The 13,760-nt window shown below is 43.3% G+C and overlaps 1 protein-coding gene across 1 annotated transcript in view; it reads right to left on the bottom strand.

Annotated features, from left to right (window-relative positions):
* Positions 1–13,760, bottom strand: part of LOC135549044 (electrogenic aspartate/glutamate antiporter SLC25A13, mitochondrial-like) — a 95,994-nt gene that overhangs the window by 66,279 nt on the left and 15,955 nt on the right. The gene's annotated exons all lie outside the window — the stretch shown is intronic.

Raw genomic sequence — 13,760 nt, 5'->3', positions numbered from 1 at the left:
ACAAGTGTTTTAATTAATACTTTCAAGTGATATCCTCTGGATCCACATTGAACATTTTATTGTATATGTCTGTTACCCAAAATAAAGTCAATTAAATTCAAAATACCATTTAAATCACATAGATACCCTTTAAATTACAGATACCTTTTAAATAAATAAAAATGTACCCTTTCTATTACACAGTGACAGTCATAGATACCCTTGGCATCACATAGACAGCCATAAGCTAAGTTTCCATCCAATTGGTGACAGATTTTCATGTGAATAGTCTAAAATCCGCATTTAAAAAATACACACATTTTCAAACCAGAGATGTGTTTCCATCAAATTGACTTGTTTCAGATAAAAGGCTGCGTGTGACATAAAAAATGCCTTTTACGGATAAATTCCCATGTACCGAATAAAAAATACAAGTTAAATCGGTTTCCATTGCTTTTTCAACTCTACTGGTGGTTTTCACAAGAAATCTGCGTTATATAGAGAATGAGCCCATTCTGGTATTGGCACGTGTACTCTAGCCAACAGCTCTATCTGTGTGCTTGGCTAGAGCGCACATGTAGCCTACATGAGATTATTATTATGGACAAAAGAGCGAGATTATTTATAATTGTCAAATGACAGCAAAACATCAATCACCATGTCACCAGAATAAGACCCTTGATATGTATTGAAAGGAGCATCAAGCTCATCGCCTTGCACTTTCACCACCCTGTGAAGTTTATAACTTATTTCATCTGCAGCCTAATAAACTGCATGCTTTCCTGACGAGTTATAGTGAGAGGACCACACAACATGTCATCGCATGACTCCAAGTTAACTTTGATATCATTGTTATTATATCAATATTTGAGCATAAAAGCATTTCCACCGACATTCCTCGCATAATTAATTTTACAGACACAAAAAGATCCAACCTTGTATAACAGTTTTGTTGGTATTTGGAAACTTTACCGAAAAATGTTATGTTTCCATGAGGCCTGTCATTAAATTTTTTATCCAACGTTATTTACTCGCATTTAAAAGTTTTGATGGAAACCTGGTGAATGACAGATACCCTTTAAATCACATAGAGACCCTTTAAATCACACAGATACCCTTTAAATCCCACAGATACGCTTTAAATCACACAGATACCCTTTAAATCACACAGATACGCTTTAAATCACATAGAGACCCTTTAAATCACACAGATACACTTTAAATCCCACAGATACGCTTTAAATCACACCGATACCCTTTAAATCCCACAGATACGCTTTAAATCACACAGATACCCTTTAAATCACACAGATACCCTTTAAATCACACAGATACCCTTTAAATCACACAGATACCCTTTAAATCACATAGATACCCATGAAATCACACAGATACCCTTTAAATCACATAGATACCCATTAAATCACATAGATACCCATTAAATCACACAGATACCCTTTAAATCACACAGATACCCTTTAAATCACACAGATACACTTTAAATCCCACAGATACGCTTTAAATCACACCGATACCCTTTAAATCCCACAGATACGCTTTAAATCACACAGATACCCTTTAAATCACACAGATACCCTTTAAATCACACAGATACCCTTTAAATCACACAGATACCCTTTAAATCACATAGATACCCATGAAATCACACAGATACCCTTTAAATCACATAGATACCCATTAAATCACATAGATACCCATTAAATCACACAGATACCCTTTAAATCACACAGATACCCTTTAAATCACACAGATACGCTTTAAATCACACAGATACCCTTTAAATCACATAGATACCCATTAAATCACACAGATACCCTTTAAATCACACAGATGCCCATTAAATCACACAGATGCCCATTAAATCACAGATGCCCATTAAATCACAGATGCCTTTTAAATCACACAAACGCCCTTTAAATCACACAGATGCCCTTTAAATCACACAGAGACAGGCATAGATACCCTTTAAATCACACAGAGACAGGCATAGATACCCTTTAAATCACACAGATACCCTTTAAATCACACAGATACGCTTTAAATCACACAGATACCCTTTAAATCACATAGATACCCATTAAATCACACAGATACCCTTTAAATCACACAGATGCCCATTAAATCACACAGATGCCCATTAAATCACAGATGCCCATTAAATCACAGATGCCTTTTAAATCACACAAACGCCCTTTAAATCACACAGATGCCCTTTAAATCACACAGAGACAGGCATAGATACCCTTTAAATCACACAGAGACAGGCATAGATACCCTTTAAATCACACAGAGACAGGCATAGATACCCTTTAAATCACACAGAGACAGGCATATCACACAGCGACAGTCATGTTATAGGGCCCAATGTGTGAAATATGTGTGCTCACACCATTCTCAGAAATGGCAGCACACATTCTAATATTGCACCCGTGTTGGCCTGGTGTGCCAATTGTGGCCCGGTGTCCAATGAGATTGCGGCCACGTCTCCTGCCTTTGGCCAGAATGAGCCAAGCCTCGTCCACAAAAACAAGAATGTGGGTCATTTCATGTCCTTCCAGCTCCATTATTTTCTATATAGTAACATAGAAACAGAAGATAACGTTTCTTTTACATAGCCTATTCTAGAATCTGACAGTTTAGCGAAGTCTAAATGTTTTCTGTTCTTATGGGTATCTACAACTTCAGGAAGTATATACTGTATACTGTATCACTGAAGTACAGTAAAACTCCATGTACAATACACCATGTGCACACCAATGGTTTACCTGGACATACTGCTACCGCAGCTCCTACCTGGACATACTGGTACCACAGCTCCTACCTGGACATACTGGTACCACAGCTCCTACCTGGACATACTGGTACCGCAGCTCCTACCTGGACATACAGGTACCACAGCTCCTACCTGGACATACTGGTACCACAGCTCCTACCTGGACATACAGGTACCACAGCTCCTACCTGGACATACAGGTACCACAGCTCCTACCTGGACATACAGGTACCACAGCTCCTACCTGGACATACTGGTACCGCAGCTCCTACCTGGACATACTGGTACCACAGCTCCTACCTGGACATACTGGTACCGCAGCTCCTACCTGGACATACTGGTACCGCAGCTCCTACCTGGACATACTGGTACCACAGCTCCTACCTGGACATACTGGTACCGCAGCTCCTACCTGGACATACTGGTACCGCAGCTCCTACCTGGACATACTGGTACCACAGCTCCTACCTGGACATACTGCTACCGCAGCTCCTACCTGGACATACTGCTACCGCAGCTCCTACCTGGACATACAGGTACCACAGCTTCTACCTGGACATACTGCTACCGCAGCTCCTACCTGGACATACTGGTACCACAGCTCCTACCTGGACATACTGGTACCGCAGCTCCTACCTGGACATACTGGTACCACAGCTCCTACCTGGACATACTGGTACCACAGCTCCTACCTGGACATACTGGTACCACAGCTCCTACCTGGACATACAGGTACCACAGCTCCTACCTGGACATACTGGTACCGCAGCTCCTACCTGGACATACTGCTACCGCAGCTCCTACCTGGACATACAGGTACCACAGCTCCTACCTGGACATACTGGTACCACAGCTCCTACCTGGACATACTGCTACCGCAGCTCCTACCTGGACATACTGGTACCGCAGCTCCTACCTGGACATACTGGTACCACAGCTCCTACCTGGACATACTGCTACCGCAGCTCCTACCTGGACATACTGGTACCGCAGCTCCTACCTGGACATACAGGTACCACAGCTTCTACCTGGACATACTGGTACCGCAGCTCCTACCTGGACATACTGGTACCGCAGCTCCTAACTGGACATACAGGTACCACAGCTCCTACCTGGACATACTGGTACCACAGCTCCTACCTGGACATACTGCTACCGCAGCTCCTACCTGGACATACTGGTACCGCAGCTCCTACCTGGACATACTGGTACCACAGCTCCTACCTGGACATACTGCTACCGCAGCTCCTACCTGGACATACAGGTACCACAGCTCCTACCTGGACATACTGGTACCGCAGCTCCTACCTGGACATACTGGTACCACAGCTCCTACCTGGACATACTGCTACCGCAGCTCCTACCTGGACATACTGCTACCGCAGCTCCTACCTGGACATACTGGTACCGCAGCTCCTACCTGGACATACTGGTACCACAGCTCCTACCTGGACATACTGGTACCACAGCTCCTACCTGGACATACTGGTACCGCAGCTCCTACCTGGACATACTGGTACCACAGCTCCTACCTGGACATACTGCTACCGCAGCTCCTACCTGGACATACTGCTACCGCAGCTCCTACCTGGACATACTGGTACCGCAGCTTCTACCTGGACATACTGGTACCACAGCTTCTTCATTCTGTCACTATTCCTCTTAAATGGCACCTTGTACAGTTGTTTCATAGTCATTTGATTTTTTTTCCAAAAATCTGTCTATAGTGGAAATGCTGACTGACAGAACTGATGTTTGCGAAGATATTGTTGTCATTTATGACTGCACTTTGGATCTCTATTAGCCTGATGGAATTGTTGACTATGACCATGTGGCAAATGTCTTGTTCTTGCTGATGGCTGAATACTGCTGCTCTGCCACCAGCATGAGGTCGTTGTGCAGTCCTATATATGACATGTACAGCTGCTCTGTCATCAACATGAGGTCGTTGTGCAGTCCTATATATGACATGTAGAGCTGCTCTGTCATCAGCATGAGGTCGTTGTGCAGTCCTATATATGACATGTAGAGCTGCTCTACCACCGTCATGAGGTCGTTATGTAGTCCTATATATGACATGTAGAGCTGCTCTACCACCAGCATGAGGTCGTTGTGCAGTCCTATATATGACATGTAGCGCTGCTCTACCACCAGCATGAGGTCGTTGTGCAGTCCTATATATGACATGTAGCGCTGCTCTACCACCAGCATGAGGTCGTTGTGCAGTCCTATATATGACATGTAGCGCTGCTCTGTCATCAACATGAGGTCGTTGTGCAGTCCTATATATGACATGTACAGCTGCTCTGTCATCAACATGAGGTCGTTGTGCAGTCCTATATATGACATGTAGAGCTGCTCTGCCACCAGCATGAGGTCGTTGTGCAGTCCTATATATGACATGTAGAGCTGCTCTGTCATCAACATGAGGTCGTTGTGCAGTCCTATATATAACATGTAGAGCTGCTCTGTCATCAGCATGAGGTCGTTGTGCAGTCCTATATATAACATGTAGAGCTGCTCTGTCATCAGCATGAGGTCGTTGTGCAGTCCTATATATGACATGTAGAGCTGCTCTGTCATCAACATGAGGTCGTTGTGCAGTCCTATATATGACATGTAGAGCTGCTCTACCACCGTCATGAGGTCGTTGTGCAGTCCTATATATGACATGTGGAGCTGCTCTGTCATCAACATGAGGTCGTTGTGCAGTCCTATATATGACATGTAGAGCTGCTCTGTCATCAACATGAGGTCGTTATGTAGTCCTATATATGACATGTAGAGCTGCTCTACCACCAGCATGAGGTCATTGTGCAGTCCTATATATGACATGTAGCGCTGCTCTACCACCAGCATGAGGTCGTTGTGCAGTCCTATATATGACATGTAGCGCTGCTCTGTCATCAACATGAGGTCGTTGTGCAGTCCTATATATGACATGTACAGCTGCTCTGTCATCAACATGAGGTCGTTGTGCAGTCCTATATATGACATGTAGAGCTGCTCTGCCACCAGCATGAGGTCGTTGTGCAGTCCTATATATGACATGTAGAGCTGCTCTGTCATCAACATGAGGTCGTTTTGCAGTCCTATATATGACATGTAGAGCTGCTCTGTCATCAGCATGAGGTCGTTTTGCAGTCCTATATATGACATGTAGAGCTGCTCTGTCATCAACATGAGGTCGTTGTGCAGTCCTATATATGACATGTAGAGCTGCTCTGCCATCAGCATGAGGTCGTTGTGCAGTCCTATATATGACATGTAGAGCTGCTCTGCCATCAGCATGAGGTCGTTGTGCAGTCCTATATATGACATGTAGAGCTGCTCTGTCATCAACATGAGGTCGTTGTGCAGTCCTATATATGACATGTAGAGCTGCTCTGTCATCAACATGAGGTCGTTATGTAGTCCTATATATGACATGTAGAGCTGCTCTACCACCAGCATGAGGTCATTGTGCAGTCCTATATATGACATGTAGCGCTGCTCTACCACCAGCATGAGGTCGTTGTGCAGTCCTATATATGACATGTAGCGCTGCTCTGTCATCAACATGAGGTCGTTGTGCAGTCCTATATATGACATGTACAGCTGCTCTGTCATCAACATGAGGTCGTTGTGCAGTCCTATATATGACATGTAGAGCTGCTCTGCCACCAGCATGAGGTCGTTGTGCAGTCCTATATATGACATGTAGAGCTGCTCTGTCATCAACATGAGGTCGTTGTGCAGTCCTATATACGACATGTGGAGCTGCTCTGCCATCAGCATGAGGTCGTTTTGCAGTCCTATATATGACATGTAGAGCTGCTCTGTCATCAACATGAGGTCGTTGTGCAGTCCTATATATGACATGTAGAGCTGCTCTGCCATCAGCTTGAGGTCGTTGTGCAGTCCTATATATGACATGTAGAGCTGCTCTGCCATCAGCATGAGGTCGTTGTGCAGTCCTATATATGACATGTAGAGCTGCTCTGTCATCAACATGAGGTCGTTGTGCAGTCCTATATATGACATGTAGAGCTGCTCTGTCATCAGCATGAGGTCGTTGTGCAGTCCTATATATGACATGTAGAGCTGCTCTGTCATCAACATGAGGTCGTTATGTAGTCCTATATATGACATGTAGAGCTGCTCTGTCATCAACATGAGGTCATTATGTAGTCCTATATATGACATGTAGAGCTGCTCTGTCATCAACATGAGGTCGTTGTGCAGTCCTATATACGACATGTGGAGCTGCTCTGTCATCAACATGAGGTCGTTGTGCAGTCCTATATATGACATGTAGAATTCACAAAGAGATCATGTTACAGATAGTGTATTGTATTCAAATTGTGCTGTATTAATGTATTACTGTATATTCCTCATACATATCTTACAGTACATTGTGATTTTCAGACTTGCATTTATCTTTACAATAGATGCTGTATTGTTGTGAATGAGATGCTGTAACAAAAGTAAAGAACAAGTACATATTTACCTGTTTTCCCTACGGAATGTTTGCACAATTGAAGACACTCAATTTATGTACTCTCCGACCAGCCTCTTCCATTGTCAGATCATGGTTTATAACACTGTGGACCTGTTAGGCTGTACTCTCCAACCAGCCTCTTCCATTGTCAGATCATGGTTTATTACACTGTGGACCTGTTAGGCTGTACTCTCCAACCAGCCTCTTCCATTGTCAGATCATGGTTTATAACACTGTGGACCTGTTAGGCTGTACTCTCCAACCAGCCTCTTCCATTGTCAGATCATGGTTTATTACACTGTGGACCTGTTAGGCTGTACTCTCCGACCAGCCTCTTCCATTGTCAGATCATGGTTTATTACACTGTGGACCTGTTAGGCTGTACTCTCCGACCAGCCTCTTCTATTGTCAGATCATGGTTAATAACACTGTGGACCTGTTGACATTAGGCTGTACTCTCCAACCAGCCTCTTCCATTGTCAGATCATGGTTTATTACACTGTGGACCTGTTAGGCTGTACTCTCCAACCAGCCTCTTCCATTGTCAGATCATGGTTTATAACACTGTGGACCTGTTGACATTAGGCTGTACTCTCCAACCAGCCTCTTCCATTGTCAGATCATGGTTTATAACACTGTGGACCTGTTAGGCTGTACTCTCCGACCAGCCTCTTCTATTGTCAGATCATGGTTAATAACACTGTGGACCTGTTGACATTAGGCTGTACTCTCCAACCAGCCTCTTCCATTGTCAGATCATGGTTTATAACACTGTGGACCTGTTAGGCTGTACTCTCCAACCAGCCTCTTCCATTGTCAGATCATGGTTTATAACACTGTGGACCTGTTGACATTAGGCTGTACTCTCCAACCAGCCTCTTCCATTGTCAGATCATGGTTTATAACACTGTGGACCTGTTAGGCTGTACTCTCCAACCAGCCTCTTCCATTGTCAGATCATGGTTTATAACACTGTGGACCTGTTAGGCTGTACTCTCCGACCAGCCTCTTCCATTGTCAGATCATGGTTTATAACACTGTGGACCTGTTGACATTAGGCTGTACTCTCCAACCAGCCTCTTCCATTGTCAGATCATGGTTTATAACACTGTGGACCTGTTAGGCTGTACTCTCCGACCTGCCTCTTCCATTGTGGACCACAATTGCGGCTGATTTCATCAGGGACTCTTACTCTATGCCTTCTACCTCTTCCTCTATTATATCTTCCCCTAACACCACCACCACGCATTCTTACACATCTTCTTATTTCTCTTCCACCAGCATGTTGCTACTGTTCAGAGTTGTGATGTTCCTCCATGTTCACAAATGGTAGTGATTGTGCTGTGTGCAAGCTCCATATATATGCTTCCAAACTTGATTGGTTGATTTGTAAGATTGTGATTCCTATTTCATTACTATGTCACCTGGCAGGTAATTTGCCAATTTAGCAGGCCTTACAAACATTCCATGTCATTGATATTTATTGAATATACATGTATGTCTGACTGATTTTGATCATTGAATGGATCATTTTGCATGTGATGGTTCACAGTGAAATCATGTTTAGAAGTTGTGGAAGAGTATGACAATTTCACTGAGAATCAACTCATCAGTTTTGATCAGCCATGTGCATGTAGTTATTGTGCAAATTGTAGACAATTGTACTTAATCTTTTGCACGCGTGCCAAAACACGTGTCATTTGCTTAAATTAATAAGAAATCCAAATCTGGTGTAAACAAGATACTAATTGTTCAGATATTTGAACTTACTGTTTTGAAAAAATATATTCTCATTTGAGAATTGAGCCAAAGCTATTGAGAAAAACTGTAAATCACACAGGCATAGATACCATTTAAATCACACAGAGACAGGCATAGGTACCATTTAAATCACACAGCGACAGGCATAGATATCATTTAAATCACACAGACAGGCAGAGATAGCCTTTAAATCACACAGAGACAGACACAAATAGCCTTTAAATCACAAAGAGACACACATACACTACATGACCAAAAGTATGTGGGACACTCATTTCAAAATCATGGGCATTAATATGGAGTTGGTCCCCACTTTGCTTTTATATCAGCCTCCACTCTTCTGAAGACTTTCCACTAGATGTTGGAACATTGCTGCGGGGACTTGCTTCCACTCAGCCACAAGAACATTAGTGAGGTCAGGCACTGATGTTGGGCGATTAGGCCTGGATCGCAATCAGCGTTCCAATTCATTCGATGGGGTTGAAGTCAGGGCTCTGTGCAGGCCAATCAAGTTCTTCCACACCGATCTCGACAAACAACTTCTTTATGGAACTTGCTTTATGCACGGGGGCATTGTCATGCTGAAACAGGAAAGGGCCTTCCCCAAATTGTTGCCACAAAGTTGGAAGCAGAGAATTGTCTACAATGTCATTGTATGCTACAGCGTTAAGATTAGAGGTCGGCCGATTAATCGGAATGGCCGATTAATTAGGGCCGATTTCAAGTTTTCATAACAATCGGAAATCGGTATTTTTGGGCGCCGATTTGCCAATTAAAAAAATTATTATAATAATCATTTTATTTATTTAAATACCTTTATTTTACTAGGCAAGTCAGTTAAGAACACATTCTTATTTTCAATGATGGCCTAGGAACGGTGGGTTGCACTCCACAAGGAGACTGCCTGTTACGCGAATGCAGTAAGCCGGTGGTAGGCAGACGCAGGCGCATAAACATTAATTCAAACAGCACTTTTGTGCGTTTTGCAAGCAGCTCTTCCTTGTGCGTCAAGAATTCTCTGTTTATGACTTCAAGCCTATCAACTGCCGAGATGAGGCTGGTGTAGCCGAAGTGAAATGGCTAGCTAGTTAGCGCACTAATAGCGTTTCAAACGTCACTCGCTCTGAGCCTTCTAGTAGTTGTTCCCCTTGCTCTGCATGGGTAACGCTGCTTCGATGGTGGCTGTTGTGGTTGTGTTGCTGGTTCGAGCCCAGTGAGGAGCGAGGAGAGGGACGGAAGCTATACTGTTACACTGGCAATACTAAAGTGCCTATAAGAACATCTAATAGTCAAAGGAAATACAAATGGTATAGAGGGAAATAGTCCTATAATTCCTATAATAACTACAACCTAAAACTTCTTACCTGGGAATATTGGTGACTCATGTTAAAAGGAACCACCAGCTTTCATTATGTTCTGAGCAAGGAACTGAAACGTTAGCTTTCTTACATAGCACATATTGCACTTTTACTTTCTTCTCCAACACTTTGTTTTTGCATTTTTTAAACCATTGAACATGTTTCATTATTTACTTGAGGCTAAATTGATTTTATTGATGTATTTTATTAAGTTAAAATAAGTGTTAATTCAGTATTGTTGTAATTGTCATTATTACAAATTAATTAATTAATTAATCGGTACCGGCTTTTTTGGTCCTCCAATAATCGGTATCGGTATCGGCGTTGAAAAATCATAATCGGTTGACCTCTAGTTAAGATTTCCCTTCAATGGAACGAAGGGGCCTAACCCGAACCATGAAAAACAGCCCCAGAACATTATTCCTCTTCCACCAAACTTTACAGTTGGCACTATGCACTGGGGCAGGAAGCTTTCTCCTGGCATCCACCAAACCCATATTTGTCTGTCAGCCTGCCAGATGGTGAAGCGTGATTCATCACTCCAGAGAACACGTTTCCACTGCTCCAGAGTCCAATGCCGGCGAGCTTTACACCACTCCAGCCAAAGCTTGGCATTGTGCATGGTGACATTAGGCTTGTGTGCGGCTGCGAGGCCATGAAAATCCATTTTATGAAGCTCCTGACGAACAGCCATTGTGCTGATGTTGCTTCCAGGGGTAGTTTAAAACTTGGTAGTGAGTGCTGCAACCAAGGACAGACGGCTTCAGCAGTCAGGGGCCCTGTTCTATGAGCTTGTGTGGCCTACCACTTCGAGACTGAGCCTTTCTTGCTCCGAGACTTTTCCACTTTACTATAACAGCACTTACAGTTGACCGGGGCAGCTCAAGCAGGGCAAACTGGCTTGTTGGAAAGGTGCCATCTTATGACAGTGCCATGTTGAAAGTATAGGTCGACCGATTAATCGTAATGGCCGATTAATTAGGGCCGATTTCAAGTTTTCATAACAATCGGAAATCTGTATTTTTGGGCACCGATTCTCCTCTCCTCTCTCCTTTCCTTTCCTTTCCTCTCCTCTCCTCTCTCCTTTCCTTTCCTCTCCTCTCCTCTCTCCTTTCCTTTCCTCTCTCCTCTCCTCTCTCCCTTCCCTCTCTCCTCTCCCCTCTCCTTTCCTCTCTTCTCTCCTCTCTCCTCTCCCCTCTCCTATCTCCTTTCCTCTCCTCTCTCGTTTCCTCTCTCCTCTCCTCTCCTCTCTCTGCTGCTGTGGGGTGACTCTTGTGTTTCTCTCACCAGCCCGAATCCCACATTAAGGCACTCCAGGGGATACACACACACAAACTGACTGGCTAATCACCTAAGTGGTCACTATTTCACAACACACACACATACACACACGGCACGGCAGCTTCCTCCTCTGTGGTCCACAGAGACAACAGACAGGCTCATGGGAAGACTCCTGTGGGGCTTTGAAATTAAAAGCCATTATCACTACCTGTGACCACACGTCTGGTGAGACACACTGTAAACAAACCTCAAACACAATACCGCTTCGTCATGGCTCATACTGCAAATACCAAAATTCAAACAACTGTAAAACTACAATACACATATGCTACTTACTGACTTTATTTGAGTCAATTAGAGATATTATTGAATAATACATTCATATGGATTTTGGGACTTCCTCTCTACCATTCTTTATCATAAGAATAGCCTGCAACACAATATTCAAAAAGTACTGCACATCAAAATGTGTTAGCATGTATTCCTGCGTCTAAGTGTTTGTGACTGACATTTAGAGGCTGATAACATAACAGGCCTCCGGCTACACTCACCAACCCCAGAGAACACTCTCAGGAGATTGACACCTCCAAAAAGCTTAATAGAAAGGGGAGAATTTCTATTGACATTTCTCCCAAAAGAGGTGTGATCCGCAAAACAGGTTTCTGTGAGAGCAGGGTGGCAATAACACTTTCTGCATATGAGCTCGTCAGCTACCTACCGCCATTTAACGATCAATTAGGAAAATCATCATTAGGGGTGGTTATACTAAATGTACTGAGGAGGTCCAAAATGGAAGCCATCCAAAGGAACATATTGCAAATAAACATAAATAACTTGTGAAAGAGACATTTTCATAATCAGAATTTTTTTCAGTAGTATTTTTGTTTTTTTACATTCGGATGAATAGGTTCAAATTGGGGGGTGGGGGGGGGACTACCACAGAGAAAACATCAAATGAAAAGAGAGCTGGAGCAGTATAGTCAAAAGAAGAGAAGGGTGGGAAAAATATCCCTGAGCTACAGAGACTGGAGCAAGACAACACTAAGCAGAGTTAGGAGCTGCGTGCCACAACCACATGGAACAACAGAACAATTGCGGCCCAGAATGTAGCAGTTTACGGTTTTAGCCGCTTTTAGCCTGTTAAAACGCAACTTATTAAAACTGTGAGTGTTTTAGAGACGTGGTTTCATTTCAGGAGGAGAGATGAACGACCAATACCCAGACTACCACGGCATTTACATTCACTTCAATTGTCTCTGGATTGGATGGAATAAAAAACATTTGACGAGCCACCTCTGTTTTGGGTTTCAATACGAGAGGCGTTGGCGTTTAAGGTCTTTAAACAATGGAATACCTGCAGGAGAAATACTGTACAGATTCCCTCGAACTGTTCCCTCTGGTTCCGATCAACACAAACCAGGTTAAAGTCATTACTGACCCTTAAAGCTACAGTCTGGGATTCAGGTTTTTTGCAGCTACGTATGTGAATATCAAACGTTGAAATTACCATTGAAAACACAACCCAAATCGTAGACTGTAGCTTTAAAAAGCTCAGACATAACATAACAAAGCCATTTTTAATGCCCTCCATCCATGTTCAGTGTGCCAGCCAGCACATCTGACATAGCTATTGGCTACCATGTGCCACCTCTACGCATGGCATACATCACCAAACCACGCTATGTACACAACAATGTGAAGTCACTCAGCCCTTGGTTGGCATCCACGACACAAGAGGGTAAATGAATGTCTGCATCCCAAATCACACTCTATGCCCTACATAGACGCACATCAAGTAATTCTGGAGAATCTCTGGCTTCCACCGTGACAGTAATTGGCAAGAGAGCCCTTATGAGAAATTTGCAGCGCGAACGTTTTCCGGGATAATCCCATCTTGTTTGCATCTGGCCCGTCATCATTATGGATGAATACAACACACATGTAAACACAAAGTATAAGGATGAGAAACCCCATAGAGAAAACCACTGAAAACTAACCTCATTATTTACAGTGCGTGTTGTATGAGAAGCATATTACATTTTCCGGTGATTAACTGTGAGATACATTACTTCAATCTGTATTATCTTTACCATTCACAACACAAATA

The sequence above is a fragment of the Oncorhynchus masou genome, chromosome 12 (genome assembly GCF_036934945.1).
Source record: "Oncorhynchus masou masou isolate Uvic2021 chromosome 12, UVic_Omas_1.1, whole genome shotgun sequence".
Taxonomy (NCBI): Eukaryota; Metazoa; Chordata; class Actinopteri; order Salmoniformes; family Salmonidae; genus Oncorhynchus; species Oncorhynchus masou.
Note: the sequence above shows the minus strand (reverse complement) of the source record. Positions and strands in the feature narration are given on the sequence as shown.